The sequence below is a fragment of the Ceratotherium simum genome, chromosome 22, assembly GCF_057802395.1.
Source record: "Ceratotherium simum simum isolate JZ-2026a chromosome 22, ASM5780239v1, whole genome shotgun sequence".
Taxonomy (NCBI): Eukaryota; Metazoa; Chordata; class Mammalia; order Perissodactyla; family Rhinocerotidae; genus Ceratotherium; species Ceratotherium simum.
In genome coordinates, this window is record NC_141921.1 from 23,551,037 (window position 1) to 23,572,326 (window position 21,290).

Consider the following 21,290-nt stretch of genomic DNA (forward strand, 5'->3'; position numbering starts at 1 on the left):
TTTGGGAAATTTTCAGCCAGTATTTCTTCAAATATTCTCTCTGCCCCTTTCTCTTTCTCACCTCCTTCTAGGGCTCCCATAATATGCATATAGGACACCCTTGATGGTGTCCTGTAGGTACCTTAGGCTCAGTTCATTTTACTTCAATCTTTTTTCTTTTTGTTCCTCAGCCTCAATAATTTCCATTGTCTTGTCTTCAAATTCACTGATATTTTCTTCTGTCTGCTCAAATCTGATTTTAAATCCCTCTAGTAAATTTTTTTTATTTCAGTTATTGTATTTTTCATCTCCAAAATATGTTTTTAGGTTTTCTATCTCTTTATTGATCTTTCCATTGTGTTCACATATTGTTTTCTTGACTTTCTCCATATCTTCCTTTAGTTCTTTGAGTATCTTTAAGACAGTAGTTTTAAAGTCTTTGTCTAGTAGATCCACCGTTAGGTCTTTTTCAGGGACAGTTTCTGTTGGTTTATTATTTTCCTTTGAATGTGCCACACTTTTCTGTTTCTTTGTATGCTTTGTGATTTTTTTGTTTAAAACTGGACATTTGTATCTAATAATGTGTTAACTCTGGAAATCAGATTTTTTCCCCCTATCTCCAGGGTTTGCTGTTTTTTATTTTTTTTTAAAACAAATTCTTCTAGGCTGGTTCTGTGCCAAGCATCCATCTGGGGTGCAAACTTAAGGTTTTCTCAAGTGTTTTCTGAGCCTGTGCCTTTTCCTGGGCATGCACAATGACACTCTAATTTCTTCTGTATATGTAGTTGCTTTTGAATATCTCAATCTTTAATGTCTGGTTCCCAAAAAGGGGGGGAAAAAAAAAGAAGGGATAAAAAAAGGCTTTAGCCCCTTATATCCTCTGGAAGTCACTTTAGCTGGAGGGGGAGGGTCTTGCAGCAAAGGGAGGAGGTCCAACAACAATGGCCACCTCCACTTTGTCTACACTTCTGTTATTAGAAACAGCTTTCAGTGATCAAAGAATAGATCTCTGATATATGTAGAACAGGGTCCTTTTAGTACCCTGGCTTCTGTAAGTTGCTCCAGGAACATGTGCACAGCTGCCTGCCACATGGCTAGGGGTGAGGGATGGGCAAATGCTACTGTGCTAAGAGCTGAAAGTGACCAAAATTAACAGCAATTTACTGTCCAAACCTTCCCCTGGAAGTTACAAGCCTTCAATAGACTCCAGAGTTCCAAAACAGTTACATCGGACAGATTCTGCCAGTGCAATTGTTGTGAGGAGACAAATTCTTGGTGCTTCTTACTCCATCATCTTCCCGGAATCCTCTTGTCAATATTTTCTTATATTGTTAGCACTTTTTGCATCCTGCTTAAGAAATATTTGCCCACTTCTAGGTCATAAAAATATACTCCTCTATTTTTTTCCAGAAGCTTTAATATTTTACTGTTCACATTTAGGTCTACAATCCATTTTGAATTGGTTTTTTGTAGTCAAGCTTCCTACATTTTGATGTCAAGGTTCATTTTTGTCCCACTCATTGTTTTTCCAAGTGAAAACTAAAGGGAACACATCAAGTGTTTTCTTGCTTTTCCTGCATGAACTATACATTAGAGTAATAAAATAGTTGAGGAGAGCAGTTTCTCTTTATGGAAGTGTTCCAGCTAATAATTGAGGAGGGAATTATATAATTGGTGTACCACCATTTTACAACCTATAATGCATAAGAAAGACACATCATAAAAAGAGAGATTACCAGATATGATATTTCTATTGATGGAAATATACACTACTTATGAAGAATTATTACCCAAAAATTGAACCTGCATCTAATCAAAACTCTAGATCTACTTACCAATTTGCAGAAAATATGGGATATACAGAAATATGATAAATATCTCTGCAGGCAAAAAATCCACAGTATAGGAAATTCTCAAGATAGACAATCTTGTTTCTTCAACAAATAAATTCACTGAAAAAAAATAGAGGGAGGGAATCTATAGATTAAAAAAAGACTTAAGTGATATCAATCAATTACAATGTATGAGAAGAACAGAGAAATTTGATTGGCCATTTCACTAGATATTTGATGCTATTAAGGGATTATTGTTAAATTTTTTAGATGTGATCATATTATAATTATGTTTAACAAAAAAGTTCTGGTATTTTAGAGATACAGACTAAAATATTTATTAATAAAATATTATGTCTAGGACTTGCTTCAAAATAATACAAAGAGAAGGGGAGTGGAAGATACAGATTAAACAAAATTGGCCAGAAATTTATAATACTTGAATTTCAGTAATAGATACACGGGGAGGTGTTATTCTCTCTTTTATATTTTTGTGTGTGTTTGAAGTTTTTCATGATAAAAAGTTGAAAAAATGTGTCTTAATCATTCTTGGTTCTTTACTTTCTTATATTGATTTTAGAATCAGCTTATCAAATTACATAGTTTTTTATTGAAATTGCATTGAGTCTGGGGATCAATATGGGAAGAACTGACATCATTATAAAATTATAATTTTTTTATCCATGGATGTGAAATATCTCTCCATTGATTAAGTCGTTTTTAATGACGTTCAGTAAATATTTATACTTTTCTGCATCTTTTATGAGGTTTATTATTAAATATCTAACATCATTGTAGCTATTGTAAATGATGTACTTTTACAAGTTACATGTTTATTATTGTGTGCTTATGTAAAAACATTGCAATGTAATGTATTGTGTGCTAATTATACATGTGCTAATGTAAAACCATGCTAGTGACTTTCGTATATTGATCTTCTATCCAGACACTTGCTAAATACAATTACATCTAATAATTTGTCTTTGGATTCTTTTCTATTTTCAAGGTAAGCAATTATGTCATCTGAAAATAATGACGGTTTTATTTTTCCTCTTTAATCCTAACATCCTACTTTGCACCTAGCAAAGTGTCTTAAAATATATAAAGAAAATTTGATAGGGCTACAATAGATATGAAATAGACAAATCCACCATCACAATGGGAGATTTCAACACATCTTCTTAAATTATTGATAAGTCAAGCAGATAAAAATCCACTAACTAGGGGCCGGCCTGGTGGCGCAAGCAGTTAAGTGTGCGGGGTCTGCTGCGGCAGCCTGGCATTCACCGATTCGGATCCCGGGTGCACTGACGCACTGCTTGGCAAGCCATGCTGTGGCAGCGTCCCATATAAAGTGGAGGAAGATGGGCACGGATGTTAGCCCAGGGCCAGTCTTCCTCAGCAAAAAAAGAGGAGGATTGGCAGATGTTAGCACAGGGCTGATCTCCTCACACACACACACAAAAAAATCCACTAACTATATTGAAGATATGAACAGTAAAATTGAACAGAGGCTTGACATATACATAATTCTGCTTCCTACAATTAGAGAGTACAAAATATTCTCCAGAACTGTTTTATTTATGTATTGCTGTACAAACTCAGTAGTGTAAAACAAAAATAAGCATTTTTTAAATCTCTCAGTGTCTGTGGGTCAGGAATTCCAGAGCAGCTTGGCTGGGTGGTTTTAGTTCAATATTTCTCATGAGATTCACAGAGATGTTGTCAGTGGCTGCAGTCACCTTATGGCTTGACTGGAGCTGGAGGATCTGCTTTCAAATTGGTTGACCCACATAACTAGTAAGTTGGTGCTGGTGGTTGGAAGGAAACCTCAGTTCTTCCCCATGAAGTCTTCTCATGGGGTTTCTTGAGTTTTTTGTGACACAGCAGCTGGCTTCCCTCAGAGTGAGCAACCTCAGACAGCAAGATGGAAGCTGCAATGTGTTTTATGACAGCCTCATATGTCACATACTGTCATTTATGCAACATTCTATTGGTTCTACATATCAGCCCTATTATTCCATGCAGGTGGGGACTACCAAAGACCACAAATTGAGATGAGAATAATTGGGGGCCACTTTGGAGACTGACAACCACAAGCACACATGTAACATTTACAAACATTGGTTACATGCTAGTCACAGAGCAAGTTTCAATAAATTTCAAAGAATAAGTATCATACAGGCAAGGTTCTTTGATCATAATGCAATTAAGTTAGAAGTTCATAACAAAAATACACACTAAATGCTATTTGGAAATGAAAAACACATTTTGAAATAATTCATAGGCCAAAGAAGAAATCATAATGGAAATTTTAAAATGCACCGAACTGAATGATAATGAAAACATGTAAGATGCAGTGAAAATAGTTCATCAAGGATAATTTATAGCCTTACATATTTATATTAAAAAAGAAGAAAAGCTAGAGCCAGCCCTGATGGTCTACTGGTTAAAGTTTGGCGTGCTCCTCTTTGGTGGCCTGGGTTTGGTTCCTGGGCATGGAACCACAACACCACTTGTCTGTCAGTAGCCATGCTGTGGTGGCGGCTCACATCGAAGAAACAGAAGGACTTACAACTAGAATATACAACTATATACTGGGACTTTGGGGAGAAAAAAAAAGAAAGGCAGATAGGTAACAGACGTTATCTCAGAGCGAATCTTTCCCAGCAAAAAAACCCCCCAAAACCAAAAAACAAAACTGGAAAAAAAAAAGAAGAAAAGCTGAAAATTAAGAAACTAAGTTTCTAATTTAAGCAGTAAGTTAAAGAATAGGTAAATCTAAAGAAAGTAGAAGGAAGTAGATAATAAAAGTAAGAGCAGAAATCAAGAAATTAGAAAAGATACAATAGAGAAGATCAATGATGCTAAGAAACTGATTCTTTACAATGACTACAATATGAACAAATCTCTGGCAATGAGAATCAGGAAAAAGAAGGCACAAAGAAATATTATAAAGAGGGGCACAATTACAGAGGAAGCAGAGATTCAAAGGATAATAAGAATTTTATCAACAACTTTATGGCAATACATTTGAAAACTTAGACAAATAGACAGATTCTTAGAAAAATATAACTTATTAGAACTGACTCAAAAAGAAATAGAAAGCCTGAAATAGTCCTTAAATAGTCCTGTTAAAGAAACAGAAGCTATAGTAAAACAAAAGAAAAAACTTCCCATAAAGAAAATACCAGTTCCAGATGGTTTTACAGATGTGTTTCAACAAGCTTACGAATATCAGATCTTTCCAATCATACAAACTTTTTCAGAGAAAGAAAAAGAAATGACACTCGCCCAACTCATTTTACGAAGCTAGAATAACTTAGATACCAAGTCCTAGACAACAAAGATAGGAAAATATTAGGCTCATTTTGTTTATTAATATAGAGCAAAAATCCAAAACAAAATATTAGCAGGTCAAATCCAATGATATATGTAAAATGTGTCATAAAGCTCCTCGAGAAAGTTGGGTTTATCTCAGGCAAGTAAAATTTAACATTAGGAAAATCTCTAAATGTAAATGATCACATTAACAGATTAAAGGAAAAAAACCATATGATCATGTGAAATGATGCAGAAAGCCCTTGATAAAATTCAACATACTTTTGATTAAAACTCTTAGGAAATTAGAAATAAAATGGAACTTCCCTTACCTGAGCAAGAGAGGTCTCTAAAAATCCTGCAATAAATATCATCCTTAAGAAAAAATGTCAGAGCACTAAAGTTATAAACAAGACAAACATACCCACCATCACCACTTCTATCTAACATTGTACTCTAGGACCTGGCTAGTACAATAAGACAAGGAAGATAAGCCAGAAGCAACAGGATTATTTTATTTCCCTAAATATATTAAACATAGTTATTTTACATTCTGTGTCTCATAAGTCCAGTAGTTGAGTTCTTTGCAGAGGCATTTCAGCCGTTTGTTGTTTTTGCTGGTTCTTGTTCTTGGTGTCATGTTTTCTTGTGTGTTTAGTGATATTTGACTGTGTGCTGTTCATTTTATTTGGAACTTTATCTGTGGAAATTATTTGAGGCCTGAGATAAAGGTGAGTTCCTCTAACAAAGATTTACATTTGCTTCTGCCAGGCACCTGGGGTACTACCAGTCTGGGACCATTTTATACTAAATTCTTTGTTTGAGGTTTTTCAGATCACCTAGGTAGAGTGAATTTGATTGCATGTGGTGTGAGGTCTAAGTTGTAGTTATGGATTCTCAGGAGATGATTCTTTCTCCCTACACTCATTGCTATTGCCAAGGCTTAAAACAGGTAGTTTTCCTGGCAATTTCCTGCTTGTGGGAATGGGGTGAGTTTTTTCTAGTTCCCTTGTACATTAGAGCAGAGCCCTTTGGGGTTCTAAGTTTATGCAGGGGAGTATTTGCCAAACTTGGGTAGACCTTGCAGTTTATCTTCTTTTCCACATGCCCTGAGAGGTCATGAAAACTGAAGTTCAATTTTATCTGTTAGCAAATATCTCTGTATCAGTGATTTATTGCCACAATATTGTGGCATAACACACCATTCCAAAACTCAGTGGCTTAAATTAATAAGCATTTATTATTGCTTAAGAGTCCTCAAATTAGCTCAATAGTTCTTCTCATTCAGTTGGTCTCACTGAAGTATCGGCAGCTAGCCGCGGTCAGGTAGATATCTATGTTGCTCTTGGCCGGGCTCTCTCACATGTTTGGGTGTCTGCTGTTCTATGATGGTCTTGGCTGGAATAGCATGGCTCTCTTGCACCCTGTCTCTCGTCCTCCAGCAGGCTATTCCAGGCTTGTTCTCACAATGGAGGCAGGAGACCCAGAGAAAGAGTAGAAGTATGCAAACCTCTTAAAACTTAGGCTTAGAACTGACACATCATGACTTCTTCCACATTCTATTGGCCAAAGCAAGTTACAAGTCCACCCAGATTCAAGGAAAATAGAGTCCATCTCTTGATGCAGGGAGTTGCAAAGTCACAGGGCAAAGGACATGGATTCAGGGAGAGGTGGGGAATTGGTATAGTTTTTGCAACCAATGTATCATGGCCCCCAAGGCTAAAGTTGGCTTCAGTGCCTTGCTTACTTCTCTGGTTCTGCCTTCTCTTACATCTTGGCTGCAGTGATTCTTATTTTCTTGCCAGCTCATTGATGCATTTAAGATTTTATAAAATATTTTATTTATTATTTTTTATCATTTATCACTTTTTCTATCATTTATCACTTTTTCAGCAGAGGATCAACCAAGCACCTAGTCTGCCACACTGCTTGATTGACATTTTGATGAGTTTCCGTCTTTGTACATGTGTGGCTCTCTACCTGTAATTCTCTCTCCCGATCTTTGAGATTCTACTCAAATGCCTCCTTGATGCTTCTTTACTTCTTTGACTGCCGCTCTTCATCTAAGCAGAGCTGGCTGTTGTCCTTAGACTCTAGAAGTATTTTGTGCCTATTTCTATTAAGGCATGGAATTCCTAATAGAACAACCATAATTTGTGGAGTGCAGAGCCCCTTGTTCAAAAATTATTAAGACTCTCAAGATGGTGACAGCACAGCATTAAACCAAGAGTGGGGCCCTTTTGAGTGTGGGGCTTTGTGTGACTGTACAGCTCACACTCCCATGAAGCTGACCCTGATAGTAATTGTTGGTTTACATCTCCGTCTCCCTTATATATACTGGATGGATGTGAGAGAACACTGTCTAAGCTAAGCCTATCTGATTAATCTTTAATCAAGAGGCTAGCAAGGTGCCAGGTACAATCAATAAATGGTTGTTGAATGAACAAATGAAAACTACACTATGTTCTCAATTCTAAAACACATCATCTCTTTGATAGCAGCTTTAAGAAAAAGTAGAAAACCATATTAAACGTCCCTATCCATTGTAAAATGCTTTCCAATTTCAGTTAACACAAAATGTACATCTTAGAACTGAGAAAACATGGTGGTGCCTTTTAGCATCCTACATGATGGCTGTTCTTATGCTTCATGGAAAGTGAAATGCCTCTTCCAGTCCCAAAGCAGGTTCCTAGGACCAACTTTCAATCTTATTTTCTCTGATATCTGCTCTTGGCTGATCCCTGGGCTGGGAATGGTCTGCAACCTTGGCTCATGATTGACAAGTGTAGACTGAATCGGTCTTACAGGCAGCAGGATAGGTGACCAGCCTGCCAGTCTGCCACCAGACTTCTAGGTTTCCTGGGGAAAGGGTTCTCCAACCCCCTTTATGTCATCTATGTACTGTGGCATCTTGAAACATCTCCCTGGGGAAAGAGGAAAGGGCTTGGCTCCCAGTTCTAACCATTTTGGGCCTGTGACTTCTCTTTCTGTGCCTCGGTTTCCTCTTTACACAAGGAGGAGAGCCAGTGGCCCCAAAGGAGTATAGGAAGAAGGGAATTGTTGGGTGGGCGTTTAATCAGAACTACTGCAAGGTCCGTTCCTAAAGAGGTGGACAGTCGGTCTCCCAAGCCGCCTGAACCCACACCTCACTACCTCAAAGCTTTCAAGACCAGAAAATGTGGAGCAGGAAAGAGGGCAAGAGCGCTTTGAGGATGCGTACTACTCTCCATCCCAACTTTCAGCGCCTGAGGCAGTGTTCCCTCACACCCACCCTGGGAAATCAGAATCCAGACCAGCCCCTCCCCTACATCTTCAGCCCCTCCCGCTGCGGCTTCCCCAGTGCGGCCCCCTCCCCCCCATTACAGCATCGTTCTGGGCGCCAAGACGGATTCAAGCCAAGGGACTGCTGCAGTCAGCTCTCCTCCGCCTCTCCTGGCTCCTGCAGCCTGTGTCCTGGCTCTGCAGCCTCTGGCTGGGCTTCGGACAGTCCCCTTTCCCTCACCCCCCCTCCCCGCCCCCGCCATGGCACAACCCCTGGCTCAGGGCCTAGAGGTGGGCGGGCACAGTGGGCATGGGTGGGGGCCCCAGCAAAGTCGGCAGGTATAGCGGGGTTCTCCCTCCACACTGGGGATGCCTCGGCTGTGCGGACTGTGGGTGGGGAACGCCGGTCGGTGGCTCTGAGGCAGGACACAGCGCCCCACCTCGGCCGGGGCTGGGGCAGAGGAACGGGGCTCCTTGAACCGAGGGCAGGAGCTGAAGTCGGGTAGCTGACCCGCAAAACCCAAAGGAGAGTCTCCTTAGGGGATGTGCCTGGGGGGCCGTGCGTGACATTCAGGATGTGACTGTGTCTCGGTGGGGCGCGAGACCGTGTCTGTGAGACTGTGTGACTGTCTCCCCAACCGCCTGCTTCTGGGCTCGGGTCCCTGTGCCTAGGTCGGCTGTGCGTGGCCGTGACACTGTGTGTCTGTTCCTGGGTCCCCGGCTGACACTGACCCAGTGGTCCCGGGGAGGGGGAGCTTATTCCCACCCCCGGGGTGGGCCTCCCCAGCGCTGTCGCTCAACGAGGCGGGCGCTCCTCCGAGACCCCGGCGGCCGCCCGCCGGCTGCGACCTCGGCCCTCCCGGGTCCGGTGCGGGGGCGGGGAGCTCGGTCTCCCCCTCCCTCTCGCGGGCTCCGGGCTCGGCGGCCCTGCGCGGGGGCGGGGGCGGGGGCGGAGCGCGCGGGCGGGATCCCCCCGCCTCCCCTTCCTGGTCCCCGGGAAATCCAGCCTCCGTGGCTTGGCCGCCTCCCGCTCCCGCGCCCGCTGCCGCTCGGCGCTCGCTCGGGGCTCCGCAGCCGGCGCGGCCCCTCCGCCGGGGGCTCCGCAGTGCCGGGCCCCGTCCCTGCCCGCCCGCCCGCCGCCGCAGCGCCCCCAGCCCGGGCCGCCGGCACCATGTAACCCGGCCGGAGCCCGAGCCGGGCCAGGTAAGCCGCGGGGAGGGGTGGGGACGGGGCCGCGCTCGCCGCGCCCTCTGCAGCGCCCCCCAGCCTCGGCCTGGCTGCGGCCCCGGCGCCGCCCACGCCCCGGGCTCCGGCGGCCTCGGCTCCCGGCCCCGGGAGGGGGGAGGCTGGGCCTCCTTTGCCGCCCCCGCCCCGGCCTGACGGCCCGCGGGCCTGACCCCAGGGACCGGCGAGGGGACCACGCGGAGCGAGGACCGGCTCTCCGGCCAGAGCCGCCGGGGCCGGCCAGCCCTGGCCCAGCTCTGGCCCGGCTGGAGGCTTGGGTCTGGGAGGGAGTAGCCAGCTGGGTTGTGGGGGGAAGTGGTGGTGTTGGGGAGATCCGGAGAGAAGTTTCCTCTGCAGGTGTGTAAGTGTGAGTGCGTGTCACTGTGTGTCTGTGATGAGAGTGTGTCACCGTGTAGGTCTGTGGGTGGTTGTGTGTGCCAGTGAGTGTGTGCAGTGACTCGGTGCGTGTCACTGGGTGTATGCAGTGTGAGTGTGGAGGGTGTTACTGTGTATGTGTCTGTGGACATGTGTGTGAATGAGTGTGTGTGTTGTCACCGTGTGTGCCTGTGTATGTCTCTGTGAGTGTGTATGTGAAGGGATGTGTGTGTGTGCCGGTGTGACTGTGTCTCTGTGAGTGGGTTCAGGTATCTGTGGCCTGTGTGTGTGTGTTGGCTGTGTGAGAATGTATCTGAGCAGGGTTCACTCTGAATCACCCACACCTGGGCTTTGTCCCCCCTCCCCCCAGGGATTCCTGGGGGGTGGGGGGCGTGGGAGAGGGAGATCAGACTTTTTAGAGGTCAGCTCATCCCCCTCCCCAGGGACTCCTCACCCCTGACTCAGGCAAGAGCCATGCTGCACTCCCCACCTTGGTCCCCACCTTCACCCACCTCAGGGGGTACCCTCTGTGATGCTGCTGGTTGTGTCCTTGCTGCATGCTGGGGCCCCTGGTGGTGGTGGGGCCTGGGGTGAGCTGGAGTATGTGTGCTTCTTCTTGGGGCCTGGGAACTTGTGTCATCCCAATAATGTTTCACCAAAGGCCCTTTAGAGCCTGGAGCTGAGGAGGCCAGGTGGAAGCTTCTGCCCGGTTCTTAGTCATCAGAGCAGGTGGTTGTCTCCCAGACTTCCAAGCCCTCAATTTCCAAGTTCTGGGTCATTGGTTCAGCCCACTGGCTCTAGGAGGGTCTGTGCTAAAGCTCTTTGAAGTAGTAATAATGATAATAATATGCCCTTTTATCAGTTTAGGGCTTTTGAAAAATGCTCCCCTCTCAACTCTTTCTTCTTATCTCCGCAAAGGCCCCGGGAAACAGGCAAGCTAGGTTAAGCCATATGAAATTGCCAATATTCAACTTTTTGTTTTTTACCTACAAAAATAGCAATTTCGTGTAGTTCAACTTAATATAATGCCAATTTACAGATGAGGATGTTGAGGCTCGAGAGGTGAATTGCATTTCCCATAATCCCACACTGCTAGTCACTGGTACAGAAAGACTCCAACCCAGGTCTTTTGGTGACCCGCAGAGCTGGGCTGGGCTGAGGTTAGAGAGGGATACCCCCTGGTGTCCTCTCTCTGACCCTGGGGGCACTGATCTCCACCTCCACCTAGCATTGCCTGAGTGCTGGGGCTACTTTTGCACCCAGCTGCCAAGGCCTAAAAGGGAGAGAGGGGGAGAAGAGAGGAGGGAGGGGAGGGAGAGGCTTCGTGAGTTGGCAGTGAATCAGGGTCTAAAAAGGGAGCGGGAGGGCTAGGGTGGCAGGTGTTTCTAAAAGGAACACGAACATAGGATGAACAGCATCAGATACAACCCCCGCATCCCCCACCCCCAGTGCCCCACTGATCTGGCAGGCAGTGCCCACTGCATTCTATGCCAGGGGGCTCACTTCCAAGGAGCGAGCTTGTGTGTAGCTGTAGAATGATGGCCAGGGGAGGAAACTTAGAATTGACTTGATCCAAACTCTTAATTGTCAAGTGAGGACACTGAAGTCCAGAGAAGGGAGGGGACTTGCCCAAGGTCACACAGCAAACTTGTGGGTTCCTGGCTAGTCTTAGCCAAGGAACTTTCCAACCCTCCATGTTGCTTTCCATTCCTGCCCCCCCCCCAATGCCATCAGAGCTGACCAGAGGGAATCTGGGGAGAAGGATCAAAGACTCAATAAGCCTAAGGCTGTAGATCCTTCAACTTGGGACCCCTTTCCAAAGAGAGGAAGCTACAGATCTTCCTGGGGATGGGGATTCCTAGCCATACCAATCACTGAGGTAGGCCATGGGCTTGTCTTGATTCCTGCTGGTGAGGCACTGAAGCTGCTGCAGGCCAGACTCCCAGACTCTCTTCTGTGACAGTGCCTGCTTTCAGCTGCTGCCTGGCACCTCACATCATCTCCCTCCAGCTGATGTTGGGCTTGAGCTGGCTGAGCTCCATTTTCCTTCATCCTACCCGGTTTCTGATGCATTTTCCCTCTAGCTGGCCTGACAGTTCTTTACTCTGTGGGTTCCTGTTGGGTAGAGAAACTTCTGGGGCTTGTCTGATTTTGGAAGAGTCTGTAGTTACCCTTAAACCCTTTCTAATTAAACATTCCAGGAGCCTAGGGTAAATGATAAAGATAATTGTCCCCATTTTACAGATGGGAAGACTGAAATTCAGAGAAAAGCCTACTATTTGGTTGGTTTTTCTCTTAATCTGCTAAGATCAGTTGAAGAGGTTCTTGGAGCGAGGGGATGAAGGGAGCAAATGACAACAGCAGCTTTTGTCTAGAGGGGCTTCTACAGACCACTTCCAGTGTCTTACCATCGCTGTGGTCAGGAAACCTTTCCAGGGTCTGATTTCATTCCCACTTGGTGGGTTCAAAGCTCTGTCTCTCAGTGGGGGTTGGAAGAACAGCTGCGTACCCTCCACCATACAAGCATTATGTCTTGATTCCCTCTTTACCTACCCCACCCCCTCCAGTCTGAAGGCTGCTGGCTCAGCGGGCCTCCTGCCGTCTGGGGAGTCTGGGTTTGAGCTGGGGTGAGGCGGTGGCATCATCGTTATGGTAACGAGCTGCCAGCTCATGGTTGCTAATAACTTGTCAAGTCCCTGGGCTCAAATGCAGCCTGCCTTCCCACCAGCCCTTCTCCCCATGTCACAGAAAGAAAAAGTGAGGCTGTGAGGGAGGGGCCTGTGAATAAAGGAGTCTGGGGAGGTGGGTGGCCATGTCCTTGGGGTTGTAACTGAGGGGAGGATGTCACTTGGGGGCTGATTTGCACATATGATTATATAAGTTTGCATATGATTGCATGGACTGTTACATGTGAATACACTCAGAACATACTTGTATAAATCTGTACATGCTAGATGATATGTTCGTGTGCTTTTACATGCAGACCACATGCAAACATGCTTCCAAGCATCAGAACATGCTTGTACATGATACTGCCTCTACCGTCTGCACATAAGGCACCCAAGAAATCTGGGTTTGTGGGGGTGTCCAGGTATGTGGGTGGGGATCTGATCTTTTTCTGATGCAGCTTCAAAGTGTCTTGTTAACAAAGGGACAGAATGGTCCCAGAGTTCCTTCTTCCTTCCAGTCAAGAGCTCAGAATGAGAGAGGGCTGGGTATGGTGTGGGGGCCCCAAGCTTCCAGCTCCTGAAGGCCCTGGACTCTGTGCCCCTTGAGCTCAGGTATCCCCTGCCCCCCTAACTCTCTATTCTTTCTCATCCTCTCCTCTTCCTGTGTGTAAATATTAGAGCTGAGCCTGCAGGGCTGATGTAGACATGGGGAGAGAATGAAATTAAAAAGGATTCCCTCGCCCCCATCCTGACACCCCCACCCCGCAGTCCCCCGCTCCTGCCTCCTCCCCTCTTTTCTCCCCTCCCCACACTCAGTGCTTCCACATGTCTCTCCTCCCCCCAGTCCAGATGGGAGCTGGCTCCTTCAGAAAGGGGGCTCAGAGCAGGGTGTGGGGAGCTACCTCTCTCTGCCTCCCCCTACCACATCTGCCTACAGGGCTGGGAGCCCCAACGTGAGTATTTCTTTTATTTTGGGGATGCTGGTTAAGAAAGAAAGTGGTTTTTAGAACCAGCTGTGAGTGGCGTTGAGAGGCTCAGGACTGAATGGAGGTGGGTGGGGTCTTCTCTCTAGGCTCCCTCAGGGAGGCCTCCTGTCTGGGTTTCTTTTTTCTCTTTGGACATAGAGGAAAGGGAGGGGTACCAGGTTCCCCTGGCGGATGGGAGCGAGTGTAGGAGGGGCAGGGGCGAGGGGCTTCTGCTCTAATGAGGGTGTGTGGTGGGGTAAGCCTGTTCCTTTCTGGGAGGCGGGGTTTCTGGCAACGGCCGGAGTCCCTGGGAGCTGTCCCGAGTGCTGAATGGGACTCTGCGGGGATTTGCTCCTTTGGAACTGTCCCGGGTCCTGAATGGAGCTGTGTTGGGGCCCGATGATGGAAAGGCGGCTGGGCAGTGCTGAGGGCTCGCCAGAAAAAATTCTCCCAGATGACCCATTTTCCAAGGACAGAGTCCCTGGATGGAAAGATAGATTTGGGGGTCCTCCCTCTGGCTTTAGGCCTCATAGGTATTAGTGATATTTGGGAAAGGAACTCCTCTTTCCCTGTTTCAATTCCCCCTCCCCTTTCCAAAACCACCCTACTGGTAGTGTGGGGTACGATGGAGAATGTTATTGTGGATGTGAGCTATCTTCTCATGATAGTTTTTAGTGCAACAAGATTAGGGGTACTTGCACCAGCTTTTCTCCTACTGGGTCCCAGAAGTTCAGGCTCATGGCGGTTCTCAATTAGGAAAGCTAGGTTTTGCTGGTTAGACCTGGTGTGGATACAGCTAAGAAGTTCAGGATAATTTGATTGACCACCAATCAATCTGCCCTCATCCCTCTGCCCACCATACTTTGGAATTTCTGTCAGAGGACAGTGAAATATTCTGCAATCCTGTCTGATTCTCTGCTTACCCTAACCACAGCTCAGAGCATCATTTGGGAGAGACTTTTGTTGGGGAGGAAGATTTACAAGCCAAGGATTTAAGTGGAGTGGGGGGATTGTTCAATGCCGTGGAGCAGAGAAGGAGGAGGCTACTAGAGAGAGGGCAATGGGAAAAGAGGAAGATCTGGGGGAGAAGAAATATTTAAATTGGGGGGTAGGGTCTGGGTTTCAATCCTCAGCTCCCTTGGAAATCTTTTCCACACTAACCTAGGGTCAGGGTCATCTCAATTTTCTGGGTTCTTATGCTCTGTCTTTGTAACTCTGAAGGGAATAGAGCAAGGAGTTAGTTCTCCAGGTCCCTTCCCTTGTCATCCCAGGGAGATGGGAGCCAAATGTCAGGACATGCAGATGAGACTGTGGGGGAACAACAGGCAGGAGGGGTTGATGGCAGCTTCACCTCCCATCCCCAAGAGCACAATCAAATATTCAAATGGGATCCTTCCTGAGGGGAGAAGAAGGAGAGGGTTTCCAGATGATGCTGGGCAAAAATTGGGTGGGGCAGGGAGTTCAAGAAAAGGGGGAGGTATCTAGGGACCCCAAACTGAATCAGTTCACCCCTTCCCAGATGTGACTTCTAGTTAATAAGGAGCCCCTCACCCATCATGTTTTTGATGTAACTCATCAAGATGATTCCTCTCTTCTCTAGCTGCTTGGGAGGAGCTGAGTTTTCCTATGCTGTGGGTGCTGGGAGGTAGTGGGTGTGGGTGTGGGTGCCTGTTTGGGGAGGGGAGGTGTTTGTGCTCCACTCAGCTCCCTTGGTTACATAACAGCTTTGATAAGACTTTACTTTGGAGCTGCTGCTACTGCCTGAAGCAGTCACCCCTCTACCTCCACACGGAATGCTGGATGTCCACCCCCTTCTCCTTGGCCCCTTGGAGAGTCCTGCTGTTCATGATCCAGTGTTCCAGCAGCTGCTTTCCTGCTGTGAGGCATCTTCAGCTTGCCTCCCTGCTCCCTATCCAGCTCTTGTTTTTTAAATACTTGCTTCTTTTGTTATCTTGAGCCTAGGTCACCCCTTTTACATTTTTAAGCCTCCAGGTCTACCCTCTACTTGGCAGGGTCCTTAGGCTGGGATGAGAGGGGTTCACTGAACATCGTGAAGCTGCCCTCTAGGGAAGAAGAGAGGCATCCTAGAAGGTTTTAGGGCCCAGAGATAATTTTCTTACTCTTCCTTCCTCTGCCCCAATAACTATTTTGGGGTTTGAGATCGGTGGGCCATACCTAGAAGTATTGGGAGGAAGAACTCTGGCCTTGATATTTTCTCTTCGTTTCCCCTTTTAGAATTAAAGAGTTATGTATAAATAAGGGGTGGGGAAATATGCGTTGTTTGAGGAAATATTGGTTACTCCAGGCATGGGACAAGGGGATAACAGAGCCCTTTCTTAGAATGACTTTTTTTTTTTCTTAGAGGGGATGCAAATGGGGTGAGTCCAGGAATGGGGCATATCCTAATGATAATAGGAACAACTTTCCAAATGGAGAAGTGTGAGATTGGCAAGAGGAAAGAGCAAACGCAAACTTGAGATGTCACTTGGAGAGAATATGAACTCCTGGCTTTGTGCACAGGATAGAAGCCAGAGGAGGGGCTGGATATCTCTGTGAGTCCAGTGCACATGCATGTGTGTTTCTGCCTGTGAGTGGGTGTATGACTGTGTATATGTACATACATATATGTGAGTATGCTGTGTGACTGTGTAAAAGCACATTTATGAGTTTGTATATGTGTGGACACATACATAACTAAACCCGTGTGTGTGTATGTGTGAAGTGTTCACCCAATGATGCATGTATATAAGTGTGAGCATGTATGTGAGCATATATGTGGGGTCACATGTATGCACACATGACTTAACAGCATACAAATATATGTACATAAATTGGGTCATATATGTGAATAAATGTGACAGAGAGAAAGAATGAGAGAGAGAGAGAGAGATTCTGACTGAACATTGGGGCTGTCCAAAAGTTGTTTTCCCACAAGCTTGAACTTGATCCACCCTGATGCCTGTGGCTCTTCTCCAGAAAGCAGGCTCCTTGAGATCTCTCAAATTCTCATGTCACAGGGACCCAGCTGTTCCTCACCACCATCCATATGAAGGGAGTTTGGAGAGGAGGACCCTATACAGGCCTTGGGGACAGCTGAGTAAGGAAGCCGAGCCCAAAGCTGCTCAGATGCTATGGTGCTCAGGGGTATATGTGGGGAAAGAGTATGGGAGCTTGAATGTTAACATTATTCCAGAGGTTTCAAGAATCGAGCAGAACAAGTTGGGCTTAGTGAGTGAAAGAGGCAGGGATATTAGGGAAGTCCAAGTGTGTGCATAAGCCTCACACGTGCAGGGCATGTGGCAAGACGTGTGTATGTGTACATGTGAACATTACTTGTCTGTGCCTTAATGTGTATATCTCAACACAAACACACTTTCTAAAGTGTACATACATGAACAAATCTACAGGGATGTATATACCAACATAGGGATTTGTCACCTTGTACACACATGCTAACACACATATACATATGAACAGAGTATGCAGAAATATGTGGGCATATGCTAATACTGGCCTGTTTGCAACTCGTGACCACATACAGGTGCACCTCACTCACCCAGGTTAACAACAGCCAGCAAATAGTCCCTTTTCCATCACATGTGCTTCACCCAATGCCTCCATTCATTCAACCAATGTTTATTTTATGCCTGTGATGTGCCACGAACTGTGCTAGACACTGTGGATGGTCCTTGACCTCAGTAACTTACAATCTAGAGAAAGTAAAAGCCCTGGGACCAAGTGAGGAGAGTATTAAGGAAGGTAGGAGGACATACGTGGGGGCAGTGGGGACCTATCACGGGGTTGGTCAGTTCTGGAGTGGGGAAGGGAGGAGTTTGGTAAAGGATCCATAGGAGAGGAAGCCTTTGAGCTGAGGCTTGAAGGTTGAACAGGTGTTTGGCACGTGGGCAACTGTAGGAAAAGGTGTTTCAGTGACAGGATTGTCCCCGCTGGTCTCCCTACTTCCACCTTTGCCAGGCCCTACTGCTTAGATTCTCCCCCCAAAAGCAGCCGGACTAAGGTGAGGTCATGCCTTGCCAATGGCTTTCCATCTCCCTCAGAGTTAAATCCCAAGTGCTTAGTGGGGCCTGACTGACATAAGTGCTATGTGTAAAATAGCTTCCAGTGACCTCCCTGATCCCAGGTGCCACCCCTACAAGGGCTTCCTTTCAATTCCCCAAAGAAGCTGAGCACAGTCTCACCTCGAGGCTGTGGTACTAGCTTTTCCTTCACCCTGAAATGCTCTTCCCCCAGACACCCACGTGACTTGCTCCCTCACTTTATTCAAGTCTTTGCTCAAAAGTCACTTTTTTTGGAGAGGCCTCCCCCACAGTCTATCTTAAATAGCCCCTTGCCGTTCTAGCCCCTCACCCCACTTTTTTTTAATTTCCGCACTTACCACCTCCATTATTTCGTGTAATTGTTTATCATCTCTCTTTTTCCACCAGAATATAAACTTCATGAGAATGGGAGCTTCGTCTGTCTTATTCACTGCTGCACCCACTGTGTCCAGAGTGGTGCCTGGCTCAGAGTCGGCCCTCAATACATATTGGTGAATAAACAGTTTTAGATAGATCACACTGGCAGCTAGTGAGGAGAATAGATCGAGCTGGGTCAAGATGCGAGGCAGGGAGACCAGTGAGGAACCTGTTGTAATAGCTTTGGTGAGAACTTAGGATGAGGGTGGCCTGGTGTACAACACTGGCAGTGGAGGTGGAGAAAGGAGATACAATGCGCAAATGCATGCTCACACACACACACAGGTGCACACATATATATTTTAGCCAGTCAGATCTACTGTCTTAGTCAGTAGCGGAAGGTTAAGGAAGACAGTAAAAGTGTCTTTATGTGTATATGTGGTATGTATGTCATGAACACCCCATGACAAGCTGGACACCCACCAGCTAACCCTGGCTGCCATTCTCCTTTCCTTTGGATCTTGCCACCACCACCCCACGTACACCTACCCCTGCCAGCTAGGCTGCAGAGGGCTGCCATGCAGGGGTCCCTCTGGTTCCATTTGGTCAGTGATACTGGGCTCTTGCCTTAGGGAACAGGGGTAGGGAGCAGGGTCCTGAACAGTGGGAAGGGTCTAAGGAAGTCAGAGCCACAGAAACTTAGAGACATGCAGAGAGAGGCATGTAGACCCTGAGAGGAGTGCTCAGAGCCGGTGAGCTCAGACCTGGCCCAGTCTTCCTGAGGCCAGACGTGGTGGGATGCAGGGTGGCATCCTCAGACAGCATCTAGCCTCCACCTTTTTCCCTCTTCTCTCCTGTGGGGTGGATGCCTTGGCCAAATATGGGCTTAGGAGTGAGTGGTCCCCCTAGGCGGTGATGTGAATTCAGGTATGGGGGACACCCAGGGAAAGGGGAGACAATATCTAGAGGACAGGCCAGGGGTTTGGTGGTAGGGAAGGAATCTCTCTGAGAGTTGCAACTTTGGCTGTTTTCCTCTCTCTCAAGAGAGCATGGAGACTTGAGCTTGTGTTGCAGAATGAGGAACTGAGGTTAGACCTCAGGCAGGACCAATTGCCTGCTAGGGTGAAAGGACTGAGACAATACTATGTGGGGACATCTGGGAGGGGGGCTGGTGAGAAAAGGGGGAGGAAGTGGGAGTTGTGGGTCAGCCCCACCTGGTGCCGCCTCCTGACCTCTGGTATGGGTGGCGGGGCATTAAGGCCTGAAATCCTCTTTGAGAGTTCCTCCCCCAGACATCCAAGCCTGCGCCTGGGTTGCCTGGTTCCCAAGAGGCCAGTGCTAGAGCCCCTTGCAGGTTCCGGGGTGTATGGGGGGCTTCTGCCAATCTCCTTGCTCATCTGGACTAGGGGCGGGGGCGCTGCAGTCGATCCCCTCCCACCTGGGCTCTGAGCTTGGGGGTTGGGCTGAAACAGCCGCCAGAGCCGCCCACCTGCCCGCGGTGTCATGGCAACGACTCTGCCCACGTGGACGATGAGGAAAGGGAGGAGAAGAGAGGAGAGGAGGCATCATGACAGACGTGGGGATAGGAAGGGGCTCCTCAGGGGCCTGTGTACTGGAGCTGCCACCCCTCCAGCCTGGCTGGGCCCTAGCTCCTCGCACTCCAGGTGCCCAGGGCAGGGCGGGGCTTGTGCTCCAGTCCTGGCCTCAGTGTGTGTGCCCTTGGGTGTCCTGAGTGATGATGACCTTGGCCTCCCGTGCTGGGGGCCCCAGCGGGGTTCTGGGGAAAGTGGGGCTTTGGCAAGAGCAGATCTCTCCTTCTTTCCCCACCTGCAAGTCGGGGATGGTGCCTGGGTGTGAGGGGATGAGAGCCCGACCTACTTCTCCATTTTCTCACTATTTTTCAAAAGGAAAATGACCCACTTTTCAGCCAATCAGACTGGGGCCTGTTCCCAGGCTGATTCCCTGAGCCCCCCTGCCCAGGCCTCTGCCCCATCCTCAGCTTATTAGCCACGTGCTGGATCCACTTCCTGTGGGAAGCAGGTGCACCTATGTGGAGGGTCCTTCCCTGCCGTCTATGCCAGGCTGGGGAAGGGCCTGTTCTGAGTGGGGCAGGGCTGGGCCAGGGCCCGCCTGATCCTGCGTCATTTCCAGTTTGGGCAGACCTCATTGACGGCCACGTTCCTGGGTACTTTGAGTGTCCTGTCTGCCATCCCCATATGCTCACGGGATGCACCCCATGGAGGGGCAGGAAGGGCTCTGGGGAGGGTAGGAGGAGGACCGTACCCTTCATCTCATCCTGTATTAGTGGATGGTGGTGGGCTGTCTTCCGAAGCTGCTCCATTTCCTTGTGGAAAGGGAGAGCCTGGGGCACTGGAGAACCATGTCTGTCTGTCTTTCTGTCTGCCTGCCAGAGCTCCTCCCAGAGAACGCTCCTAGAGGGTTCTGTCTGTGCCTCTCTTCCCAAACCCCTCCCCCTCTCCAGGATATTGGTCTGGGCCTCAGCGCCCCCTCCCTCCCTCAGCTATATTGGCCTGGGCTGGCTTGGGGGGTGATTAGGGATTTAATTATTTAGTTTCTCCAGCTCAGTAGATTAATTCCATCCATCACAGGCAGGCTGAGACTTCTCCCCCTCTCAGGGCTGCCTGGACAACCCCAGAGGGAGGGAGCATCATTGCTCACCTGGGCCTAGTATTGGATCTGGGAACAATGGATAAAGTTCTTGTTGGCGGAGGATTTGGAGTATTGAGAAGATGTGGGTGCCTAAGTGAGGTGAAGTGAACATGTATGTCTGTTGTATGGGGATAAACATGTGGACTTGTATGTAAGGTTTTGTATCGGTGCAGCTTCTGTGTGTGCAAGCATCAATGTCCATTGGATGAAAATGCACGTGCGTGAACCCTTGTGGGAACAAGTTTGTGTGTATCTGTGCACGTTATGTGATGATGAACAATATATGTGAGGACAAATGCCCTGTGAATTGTGTTGGATGACTGCATGGCTGTGTGATCTGCCTCTGGATGAATACATGTGTTACATTGTGAAGAAGCAGTCTTGGGAACATGTGTGCCCATATGTGAGGGAGGGATGGCAGGGGTGGAGGTTTCCTGAGGCTGAGTGATGAGTCAGGGCACACTGGGGGTCCACCTGCTGGCCTCATCAGACCAGTTTAGTCAGAGAACATGCTGCTTTAGACCTGCCGAGGCTTGGTCTCCTAGTGGTTGAGAGTGTCGGGCCTGGACTCAGACCCAG

At 47.5% G+C, this 21,290-nt stretch overlaps 1 protein-coding gene across 1 annotated transcript in view; it reads left to right on the forward strand.

Annotated features, from left to right (window-relative positions):
* Positions 1-9,432: 9,432 nt before the first annotated feature.
* The window catches only part of DLGAP3 (DLG associated protein 3), a 56,659-nt gene continuing 44,801 nt past the window's right edge, over positions 9,433-21,290 (forward strand). The window contains exon 1 of the mRNA XM_087446337.1: positions 9,433-9,596. The gene's annotated coding sequence lies outside the window, so the exon portion shown is untranslated. The remainder of the gene's footprint in view (positions 9,597-21,290) is intronic.